We start from the raw sequence: 12,158 nt of genomic DNA, 5'->3' as shown, positions 1-12,158 counted from the left end.
TTTACTCCCAGATACATTCCCCAAAGAAATACATGTCTCTGTTCACCAAAAAAAAAAAAAAAAAGACAAAGACACCGTGAATGTTCAGGGCAGCAGTATTTGTCACAGCCCCGAACAGACATCCATCTAGATGTCCATCAACAGAGTAATTTCAGAGCAACGAGAACAAATGACAACTGCATGTAACGACGGATAACCTCACACAACGCCAAGAGAAAGGACTCAGACACTAACATACTGTAAAGTTCTACTCATTTAAGGAACAAAACGGGCAGACTAATCAGTTTGGGCAGACGGGAGGACACCGGTGCCTGCTGCAGGGAGGGTACCGACTGGACGGGAACAAAGGGGCATCCGGGGTGCCAACTACCCAGGTGCGTTTCAGCTTGTGGAAACTTCTTCTGATATGAGCCCTTTTCTGTCTCTTTAGTCTACTGAACTATAATTCAATAGAGTTTTAAAACAGTAACGATACAGGAGAGAAGTGACGAAGGGAGTGAGGCAGGAACGGCCTCCAGTATGGCTGCTGGCGCTCAGCAAAGGAGGGTTCGTGATACTATTCTGTTTCGCATGTTAGAACTTTCCCCTCGTAAAAAAGACTTTTAAGTTTCTTAATACAAAAGTAGCTGGAACTGCTGGTAAAAGTATAAACTTGCATGTTTTTTCTGGTCAGAGACAAAAGGTGTTGAATTCTTCACATTCTTTGACCCAATTATTCTACTTCTGTGACTTTATCCTGAGGTGTTTATCCTGAGCAAAAGGTTTATATGTAACAATGTCCACAGGAGTTTAAAACAGGAAAGAGAAATGTCTACATGCGGAGAACACAGGACACCTAGGGACTACCACGGGACAAATAATCCAAGTCGCTCACAAACACACGGCACCCAACTATGCCATGGTAAACACCAACGATCGAATCTGCACCAAGGTTCTTTTATCCATCCAATGAAATACAGTTGTTACAAATGATCTCACGGGGTGCCTGGGGGGCTCGGTCGGTTAAGCATCCGACTTCGCCTCAGGTCGTGATCTCGCGGTTCGTGGGTTAGAGCCCCACATCGGGCTCTGTGCTGACAGCTCGGAGCCTGGAGCCTGCTTCGGATTCTGTGTCTCCTTCTCTGTCTCCCTGCCCTTTCCCTGGCTCATGCTATGTCTCTCTCTCCCCCGCCTCTCAAAAATAAATAAACATTAAAAAAATTAAAAAACAAACAAGTGTACCACTCTGGGATGCAGATAACGAGAGAGGCTGTGCTAGTGTGCAAAGGCGGGGGGAAGAGCGGATACAGGGGAAATCCCTGACCTTCTCCTCAATTTTGCTGTGACCTTAAAATGCCCTAAAAATAGTCTTTAAAACGATGTAAACAAAACTCTTAGAAAAAACAGAGCAATAAATCTTTGTGACCTTAGATTAGGCAAAGCCTTCTTAAACATGACGCCAAAAAATAAGAAACAAAAGAAAAAAAACAGATAAACTGGGCTTCATCAAAGTAAAAATGTGTGTGTTTCAATGACACCATCAAGAACGTGCAAAGATGATCTACGGAATGAAAGTATCCGCAAGTCATATACTTAAGAGGGACTTCATAACTCAATAATAAAAAGCTAAGCACCCCAGTTTAAAAATCGGCAAATAATTTCAATAGTCATACCTCCAAAGAAGATAGACAAATGGTGAACGGGCACACTAAAAAAGTACTCGACGTCATCAGCCATCAGGGAAATGCAAATCAGAACCACACAATACCACCAAATACCCACACTGACACGCTACTATCAAAAAGACACAATCACAAGAGGTGACACAGATGTGGGAAAACTGAAACTCTCACACACTGCTGGGAGTGTAAAATGAGGCAGGCGCACCGGAGAATACGCTGGCAGTTTTTTCAAAAGTTTTCTCTTAAATACGGAACTACCTCGTAACCCAGCCAGTCCACTCCCGGGTATGTATCCAAGAGGAATGAGAGCGTGTGTCCACAGAAAAATGTGCACACAAATGTTCACACGGCATTATTCACCAGAGTCAAAAAGCAGAAACACTCAAATACTCATCATCCGATTAACGAACAAATAAAATGCGGTGTTTCCACACGATAGCGTATTTAGCAACACCGACAACAAAAGGACTGACATACATGCGAATCTTGGACACGTAGCGAAGGGAAGGAGGCCAGTCACAAAAGAGCACACGCTGTACGATTCCACCCATAGGAAGTGTCCAGAATAGACCAACCCACAGAGACAGAAATGAGATTAGTAGTCACAGGGGCCAAGGGGATGGGAGAGAAATGGGAGTGGCTGCTGAAAAATCCGGGGTTTCTTTCTCAAGTCATGAAACTATTCCTGAATGACAGCAGTGACAGCATGTACGCACCGTGACTATGCTAAAAAAAACCCACATCAGCAGTATGCTGAAGCGTGTGAACCGTCGGGTCTGCGCACTGTGTCCCAACAAAGCTGTTAGAAGAAGAATGATAAAATCTGTATTTGCAAAGAGAGGTGGAAGAAAAAGTTGTTCGCGAAAAACTTCAGACTCTATACTTCACCAAACGTGTTCGCACACACTCACTTGAACCTCACGACACTCCTCGGTGGCAAGTTACGTCACTTCCTGCATGTGGAGATTCTGGGAGGCAAAGGCAGTAAGGAAGGGACTCGGGTCCCAAACTTAGGGAGCGGTTAGGCCAGTGGGGCTTGGAAACGCCCCCCTCTTTCTACCACTTGTCGCCTCCCAGAGTGCTACAAACACAGCCATCACTACACGCGAAGCTTCTGCAACAGCCGCACCGTCCACAGAGGGGCTATCGTGACCCACGTGGTCCTTGGACATTTTGTGCCTGGCACTTTGCGGGCACTCCAAAGTGTCGGTGAACAAATCACATTTTTCCCTCACAACTCCTTTTACAATTGAGGGCACTAACATTAAGAAATTACGTAACCCACGGCACCTGGGTGACTCAGTCGGTTAAGCATCTGACTCTTGATTTCAGCTCAGGTCACGATCTCATCATGGTTCATCAGACAGAGCCCTGTGTCAGGTTCCGCGCTGACAGCTCACGGCCTGCTTGGGACTCTGCCTTCCCCCTGCCCTGCCCCTGCCCCGCTTGGGTACACATGTGCCCTTTCTCTAGAAATAAAAACTAAACATTTAAGAGAAATTAAGTAACCCAACAATTATTATATAGTAAACTTACCTGACATAAATATGTTTTGGGGAGCTTATTATAAGCATATTTCTCAATTACAAGGTGGGAGGACCATAAATTGAGCCCAGAAAGGAACAATGATATAAAGCACAGGAATCAAAAAGGAACGGGAAGTCCTTTCAAAATACGGGAGCAAACTGAAAACACCAGGGGATAATTTTTGAGTTTATACAATGCCTGGTGAGGAGCCAAGGAAATCGAAACCTAATGGTCAAAAGATCTGAACAGTGTACTCATTTATAAAAAAATCAAAACATGGGGCGCCTGAGTGGCTCAGGCGGTTAATCGTCTGACTCTCAATTTTGGCTCAGGTCATGATCTCACGGCTCATGAGTTTGAGCCCCAAGTTGGGCTCTGCCGGACAGCACGGAGCCTGCTTGGGATATTCTCATTCTCCTTCTCCCTCTCCCCGCCCCCCCCACCCCGCCTCGCTCCCTGCCCCTCCCCCACCAGGGGGTACAAGCACACATGCACTCCTTCCCTCTTTCTCAAAATAAATATTTTTTTAGAAACCTCAAAACATAAACCAACATGTGAGAAACATTTAGCATGGCTAATTTCTTAAATTAAAAAATGCAGGAGATACTCTTTTATATCCCATGAATCAGCAAACAAAAAATAATTAGAATTAAAATTGATGGGAGAATGTGGAAAACGGGGATATTCATTTATCACTGATACACTGTAAATGGGCACCAATTTTTTAAAGAAGATGCTATATAAGACTAATAAAAATGACACTACTTTTTGATTAGGTAATCTCATGAAAATTAAAAAGAATTTTATCAAAAAGGGGAGAAAATTATTTGTACAAAGGATAAGAGTAACTATGGTTATACTCACTACCATTCAGGTATGTCCTGATAAATATGTCATTCCTACTGTACAAGAGAGAAAATCAAAGCTCAGAGCTCAAAGAACTAGTGTTTGACAGTATTAGGATTCAAGTTCAGTAGTATTTAAACTCTACCTTACTAAGGTCATAACGGAGTCTGGGACAGAAAGACTATGAATGAGAATTCTCTGGAAACAGCTAGATCCAAAAGAAAATCAGGGATACAGAGATCTGAGCAGATTAGCACATACATGATAAGTTTAGCCATGAAAGTAGATATTAAACAAGGCACAGTGTGGAAAATAAGGAAGGCTGAAGAACAATATGTGAAATGAGTCTGGAAGAAAATTAAAAAGGAGGTCAAGAAAGCAAAGAAGAAAACCAAGAAAATGTAGTGTCAGAGAACTTGTAAATTCTACAAAGAAAACTCTTCCCTGGTTTTTGCTGCCACTAAGATTTAAATAACAGTGTTTTGGGGCGCCTGAGTGGCGCAGTCGGTTAAGCGTCCAACTTCAGCCAGGTCACGATCTCGCGGTCCGGGAGTTCGAGCCCTGCGTCAGGCTCTGGGCTGATGGCTCAGAGCCTGGAGCCTGTTTCCGATTCTGTGTCTCCCTCTCTCTCTGCCCCTCCCCCGTTCATGCTCGGTCTCTCTGTCCCAAAAATAAATAAACGTTGGAAAAATAAACAAACAAACAAACAACAGTGTTTTATTTATTTTAATGTTTATATAGAGAGATGAGAGAACGGGGGGGGGGGGGGGGGGAGGGGCGCAGAGAGGGAGGGAGACACAGAATCGGAAGCAGGCTCCAGGCTCCGAGCTCCGAGCTGTCGGCACAGAGCCTGATAGCCTGATGTGGGGCTTGAACTCACAAACTGTGAGATCACGACCTGAGCCAAAGTCGGACGCTTAACCGACTGAGCCACCCAGAGGCCCCTAAGCCACAGTGTTTTAAACACCTTTCTATAGCTCATAGATAAGCACTCAAAAAGGAAAAACAAAGTCTTGTGCGCTGTTGCTGGAATGTAAAATGATGTAGCTTTTATAGAAAACAGTATGGCGGTTTTGCAAAACAAAAGTAAAAACAGAATTAGCCTATGATCCAGCAATTCCCCTTCTGGGTATATGCCCCAAAAGAAATGAAAACATAGGGCCAAAGTGATACGGTACACCCATGTTCACAGTACATAAACCAGAACAGTCAAAAGGCAGAGGCAAGTATCTACCGACAGAGGAATGGATGAACAAAATGTGGCAGACACATACAATGGCATCTAATTCAGCCTGAAAAAGGAAGGGAGCTCTGATAGATGCTACAACACAGACGAACCTTGAAGACTTCACGCTTGAAGTCACTCAACAAAAGGACAAATACCATCTGATCCCCCTTCTGTAAATGTGTTTATACGAACATTCATATGAAGTGTTCAGAGCAGTCAAATTCACAGAGAGAGTAGAAGGCTGGTTGTCAGAGGCTGGGGGAGGAGGGACTGGAGAGTAATGGCTTTAACACGCACGGAGTTTTAGTTTGGTAAGATGAAAACAGGTCTGGAGAGGGATAATGGTGCGTGTACTTAATGCCAATGTACACTTAAGAGGGAACTTCCGGTTTCTTGTCCAGCATGTAAGGAGCTTCAAAATCACCTCTTATCCTAGCAAATGGTAGAAAGCTAACAACCTGGAGCCCGTGGGGGGCCCGGTCTGTTAAGTGTCAGACTTCGGCTCAGGTCACGATCTCACGGTTCGTGGGTTCGAGCCCCACCTCGGGCTCTGGGCTGACGGCTCAGAGCCTGGAGCCTGTTTCGGATTCTGTGACTCCCTGTCTCTGACCCTCTCCTGCTCGCACTCTGTCTCTCTCTCTCAAAAATAAACATAAAAAAGAAAAATTAGAAAAAAAAAAAGCTGAACAACCAGAAGAATCAACAGCTCTTCTCAGATTCATCACAGAAATGCGGTCACGGGGCGAACTGCAGCCCTCAAAGAAAGGGAAATACAGAGAATGACAATTTACCAGACCAGAACCCGTGAACAAAAACCTTCCTCGGAATCTAATGCCAGGGTAGGAAAACCTGAACTAAAACTGACCAGTTGCTGGAGGCTCAATGGGGACAACTCTTAAGACTTAAAAGACCCAGGAGGATTGTTAAGTTTTACCTCCAGGAGTTCGACCAGGTCCTTAGAGTGAGCATAGGAGAAAAATCTGCTCTGGCGGGGGGAGGGGAAAGGGAACAATTCCCAAACACTCCAGAGCTTTCTGATCTTCCCAAGGCCCGCCCTCAGGAGAAACCGTTTTACCTGAGTGTAAACTCTGGGGTTTTATCGAGGTCTTCCTCTTGGGGAAAGGGGAAAAGTCAACTCTAGCCATCCTGCCACATCTATAAGGAGGGGAAAAAGTGGAGAAGCACTCAAGTTCAGAGGAAGGGCACAGGCTCACCAAGACTGAGATCCACCCACAGGACGGCGGCCCGGGCTCCCCTCCCGGCACGTTACCGGGACGCTTCCAAAGGCCTGATTACCACAGTCACTTTTACCCAGTGCATCATGTCCGCCTTTCAAAAGAGATTACAAAGCACACTAAAGGCAAAAAACAGTCTGAAGAGACTGAACAAGCATCAGAACCACAATCAGATAGGACAAGGACATTGGAATTATCAGACAAGGAACTTAAAAATATTTTTAATGTTTATTTATTTTTGAGAGAGAGACAGAGCATGAGCAGGGAGGGGCAGAGAGAGAGAGGGAGACACAGAATCCAAAGCAGGCTCTGAGCTGTCTGCACAGAGCCCGATGCAGGGTTTGAACTCGTGAACCACAAGACTATGACCGAAGGCGAAGTCAGACGCTTAACTGACTAAGCCACCCAGGTGCCTCTGGAATTTTAAAAAACTATAATGTGCCAGCCAAGCGCGTTAATGGAAAAGACAGGCAAATGAGGTAACGGACAGACAACAGAAAAAGAGGTAGGCATTTTGAGGAAGAATCAAAATGAAATGCTAGAGATCAAAAACACCGTAACAGAAATGAAGGATGCCTTTGACGGGATCACTAGCAGCCTGGACATGGCTGAGGAAAGAATCTGATTCTCTAGCTATGACACTAAAGACGTCCAAAATGGAAAGGCAAAGAGAAAAACAGGTTGAGAGGAAGAAAACGAAACAGAACGTCTCAGAACTGCGGGACAATAACAAAACATGTAAAAAGGAACACGAAAAAAGGAACAGAAGCAGTGATGACGGAAATTTCCCCAAATTAACATCAGACACAAACCATAGATCCAGGAATCTCGGCGAACGCCAAGCAGGTAAATGCAAAATACAAACAAAGCAAGAGCCCAAAAGACCTACATCAGGGGGCACCTGAGCGTCTCAGTCAAGTGAGTGTCTCACTCTCGACGTCAGCTCGGGTCATGATCCCAGGGCGGTGAGATGGAGCCCAGGGTCAGGCTCTGCGCTGAGGGGGGAGCCTACTTAAGATTCTCTCTCTCTCCCTCTGCACCTTTCCCCCACTCACATGCTCGTGCGCCCTCTCTCCCTAAACTAAATGGTAAAGAGAAAAAAAAAAAAAGTACATCGACACATCATATGCTGTCTGCCTATTTATTTATTCACTTATTTAAGAGCGCATGAGTGGGGAAGAGGGGCAGAGGGAGAGAAAACCTTCAGTAGGTTCCACCCTCAGTGCAGAGCCTGACGCAGTGCTCCGTCTCACAACTGTGAGATCACGACCTGAGCAGAAATCAAGACTTGGATGCTCAACTGAGTATTCCTTCCAACTGAGATCATGATCTCAGGCTTAAGATTCTTCTCTCCCGTTCCCTCTACCCCACCCTGCTCACGCGTGCTCTCTCTCAACAAACAAACAAATTATAAAGACGTGTCTTTATACACAAGAAAATGGGGGGAGTCACATCACACTGACGCTAATTAAAACAAAGTGGGGAGTAGCTATTTTAATTTCAGACAGAGCAGACTTCAGAGAAGGAAAGTTATCAGGGGTATGGAGGAGTATTACAAAACGAAAAAGGGGTCAGTACTCTAAAACATGACAACCCTTAATGTTACACACCTAACAATCAGAGCAGCAAAATACACAAATCAGCAAAATAACCTGGGTGGCTCAGTCAGTTGCGCACCCGACTCTTGATTTCGGCTCAGGTCATGGTCCCGGGGTCCTGGGATGAAGCCCCTCATCGGGCTCCAGGCTGAGTGTGGAGCCTGCTTAACATTCTCTCTTTCTCTCCTTCTGCCCCTCTCCCCAGCTCTCTCTCTAAAAATTAAAATCATTTTTAAAAATTACATGGGTGCCTGGTGGCTCATTTTTAAAAATTACATGGGTGCCTGGGTGGCTCAGTCAGTTAAGCATCTGACTCTTGATTTTGGATCGGGTCATGGTCCCGGGGTAATGGGATCAAACCCCGTGTCAGGCTCCATGCTGGGTGTGGAGTCTGCCTGAGATTCTCCCTCTCCCTCTAAATTAAAAACAAACCAACAGAACTGCAAGGAGAAATAGATGAATCCACTATTATAATTGCGGTCTTCCAGACCATTCTATCAGAAATGGACAGATCCAGCAGGCAGAAAATCAGTGAAGACCTAACTGAACTCAACACAGCACCACCAATCAACTACGTATAACTGACAGGTATAGACTTTCATCCAACGTCAATTACACATTTTTCTTAAACTCACATGAACACTCACCAAGACATACCACATTCTAGGACATGAAACACACCTTAACAATTTAAAAGAAGAGACATCACACAATGTCTGCTCTCAGAACAATGCAATGAAGTTAGAAATCAGTAGCAGAGATCTGTAAAATCCTAAAGTACTTGAAAATTAAACAGCATACTTCTAAAAATCACATGAATCAAAGAAAAAAAAAATCTCAAGAGATCTTTAAAACTTTTTGAACAAAATGAAAATGAAGATACAACGTTTCAAATTTGGGAGCTACAGCTACAGCAGTGCTTACAGGGAAATTTATAGTAGTGGAAACACATTAGAAAACAAAGATTTAAAATTAATACCCTAAGCTTTCATCTTGAAAATATAAAGAGCAAATTAATTCCAAGGTAAGCAGAAAACTGAAATAATGAAAACAGAACTCAATGAAACCGAAAGCAAGAAATCAATAGAGAAAAATCGACAAAACCAAGAGATGGTTCTAAAAACAAACAAACAAACAAAAACTTCAATAAAATCTATAAGCCTTTCTCCAGGCTAACGAAAAAAGACCCAATTGCTAATATCAGAAATGAAAGAGGGGCTATCACTCCAGATCCCATGGACAATAAAAGGATAACAGGGTGCCTGGGTGCTTTGTCAGTGGAGCATGTGACTCTTGATCTTGATCTACACTGGATGTAGATAGTAATTAAAAGTAAAGTCCGAAGGGGCGCCTAGGTGGCTCAGTTGATTAAGCGTCCATCTTTGGCTCAGGTCATGATCACGCACCCCATGCGTCGGGCTCTGTGCTGACAGCTCAGAGCCTGGAGCCTGCTTCAGATTCTGTGTCTTCCTTTCTCTCTGCCCCTCCACTGCTCGTGCTCTGTCTCTGTCTCTCAAAAGCAAGTAAAAATGTTTAAAATTTTTTTAAATAAAATCTTAAAAATAAAACAAAACAAAAGGATAACAAAAGGATGAACTGTACGGCCACTAATTTCATAACCAAGACGAAATGGACCAATTCCTTGAAAGATACAATCTGTCACAACTCACTCAAAAAGAAATAGACAATCTGACTAGGCCTGTATCAACTTAAGAAAAATGAATCAGTGATACATAACCTTCCAAAACAGAACATACCATGCCCAGATGGACCTACTCATGAAGTCTATAAAACATTTAAGGAAGAAATGATACCAATTCCCTATAATCCCTACCAGAAAACAGAAGCAGAAGCAATACTTCCTAACTCATTTCTGAGACAAGCATTATGCTAGTACCCAAACCAGACAAAGACCTTACAAGAGAACTACAGTTCAGTATCTCTCATAAACACAGATGCAAAAATTCTCAATAACATATAAGCAAATCAAATGCAACAAGGCATAAAAAGAATTATAAACCAAGCAGGATTTATCCCAGGTATACAAGACTGGTTTAATATTTGAAAATCAATTAATGTAATTCATATCAACAGGCTAAAGAAAAAATCACATGATCATATCAATAAATGCAGAAAAGGCATCTGACAAAATCCAACACTCATTTGTGTAAAAACTCCCAGCAAACTGAGATCAGAAACAATTCGATTCAAATCCAATCAAAACCCCAACAAGTTACTTTGTGCGTACTGACAAACTGATTCTATGGCTTACATCAAGAGACAAAAGACCCAAAACCACTAACTCCATACCGAAGGGAAGGAAAGGAAAGAACGAAGTTGGAGGACTGGCACTACTGACTTTCAAGACTTACTACAAAGCTGCAATGATCAAGACGGTGTGGCACCGATGAAGAACAGACCAAATCAGTGGCATGGGACGTAATGACGGTCAACTGATCTTTGACAGTGGCGCAAAGACAGGTCTTTTCAACAAATGGTGCTGGAACAGCTGGACAGCACACGCAAAAAAAACTCCCGTACTCTTCACAAGGTAGCCCTAAATAAGGGGAACTTGGGTGGCTCAGTCACTTAGGGATCCGACTCTCGATTTGGGCTCAGGTCATGATCTCACCGTCTGTGAGACTGAGACCTGCACTGACAGCACGGAGCCTGCCTGGGATTCTCTAACCTCTCTCTCTCTGCCTCCTCCTCCTCCTCTCTCCCTCAAAATAAACAAATAAACTTTTAAAAAAATGTTAAAAAAAAAGAAAAATTCACAATCTCCTACCCTAGTCAAGATTTTAAAACCAAAGCCAGCAAAAGTTCGTCAAATAAGCTATTAGTCATTAAGAAAGTCAACTTGTGGCCTGAACCACTTGTTCTGTGAGAAAGTCCTGTAGACTTCTACCTAGAAATTAGAACACTTGCAAAAAAAATAAAGAAGTAAATAGACATTCAAAAATTCAATTCCCCGGAGTTATTTCCTATGGAAAAAGGAGCAGAGCTTTAATCCCTCCATACTACGTGGGAAGAAACTGGGCTCAGGATGGGAAAGAATCTGCCCAAAGTCAGCCAGCTAGTCTGCCGCACCGAGGTTCCAATGCAGTTCCCATCAACTAAACAGCCCTTTCTCGGAACCATTCCGGCCAGACGGCCTCTCTCCCTCCCACAGGCTCCTTCTTCATATGAAAGATGAACATCCTACACTCATCTTGGGGGAAAACTTAAAAATAATGCGTGCAATGAATCAAACACAAGTGACAACTGTACTAACAGGCACAGGGCCAACAAACTAGGAAGAGACGCAATTTACACCTACCAGGGTGAGGCAGGTAGGGTGAGCTTGGGCAGACTGAGGAGGGTTTACACTGAACAGGAGGCAATTCAGCAGTAACTGACGTGAAGAATCGAAAAACAGGCCTGACAATGCGGCAAACAGCAGGAATGGACGTTCTCTATTTTTTTCTGGAGACACATACAAACACGCCCAATACTGTTTATTTTTGATCCTTGCAACAATTCTGCCAAACCAGCTCTCTCTCCACTCCGTGCCCCCCACAATTCTTTCTCATTCTCTCCTCAATGCCCTGGAAGATTATCGAGCTTTGGTTTTTGAAGTTTGATGAAAACAATGGTGACACTGTCTATGCATTTCAAACTCTTTGTCCTCAGTGAAACATCACTGGGACAGGACCAGAAGCCGCTATTAGGTCTTTGTTACCTGACGTCGGCTGCCCTCTCGAGAAGGGCTGTGGTGGAAAGCAGGACCACAATCTGGGGGCCTGTGAGCCTCAACCCTAGCCCAGCCTACACACCCTCAGGTCCACTGATGCCTCTTTTGTTTCTGATTGTCCCTCTTTCATTCATTGGTCAAAGTAAGAAAAGACTTAACGTAAAGAAATAAGTGCACAACGGTCCCTCTCTCCCTCACGATAGGCCATGTGTTACAAATGCTGAAATGCACTCTTTCCCTTTTCTCTTGGCTCATTATCTGTTTTGATCCATTACCCCTTTTCCAGATTATTTCTGGTGTTCTGTATTGGCCAGTCACATTTAAGGTTCA

The 12,158-nt window shown here is 43.8% G+C and overlaps 1 protein-coding gene across 19 annotated transcripts in view; it reads right to left on the bottom strand.

The window, feature by feature from the left end:
* Nucleotides 1–12,158, bottom strand: part of PPP6R3 (protein phosphatase 6 regulatory subunit 3) — a 139,363-nt gene that overhangs the window by 109,494 nt on the left and 17,711 nt on the right. The window lies entirely within an intron of this gene.

The sequence above is a fragment of the Lynx canadensis genome, chromosome D1 (assembly GCF_007474595.2).
Source record: "Lynx canadensis isolate LIC74 chromosome D1, mLynCan4.pri.v2, whole genome shotgun sequence".
Lineage (NCBI taxonomy): Eukaryota > Metazoa > Chordata > Mammalia > Carnivora > Felidae > Lynx > Lynx canadensis.
This window is presented reverse-complemented; position numbering and strand designations above follow the sequence as displayed.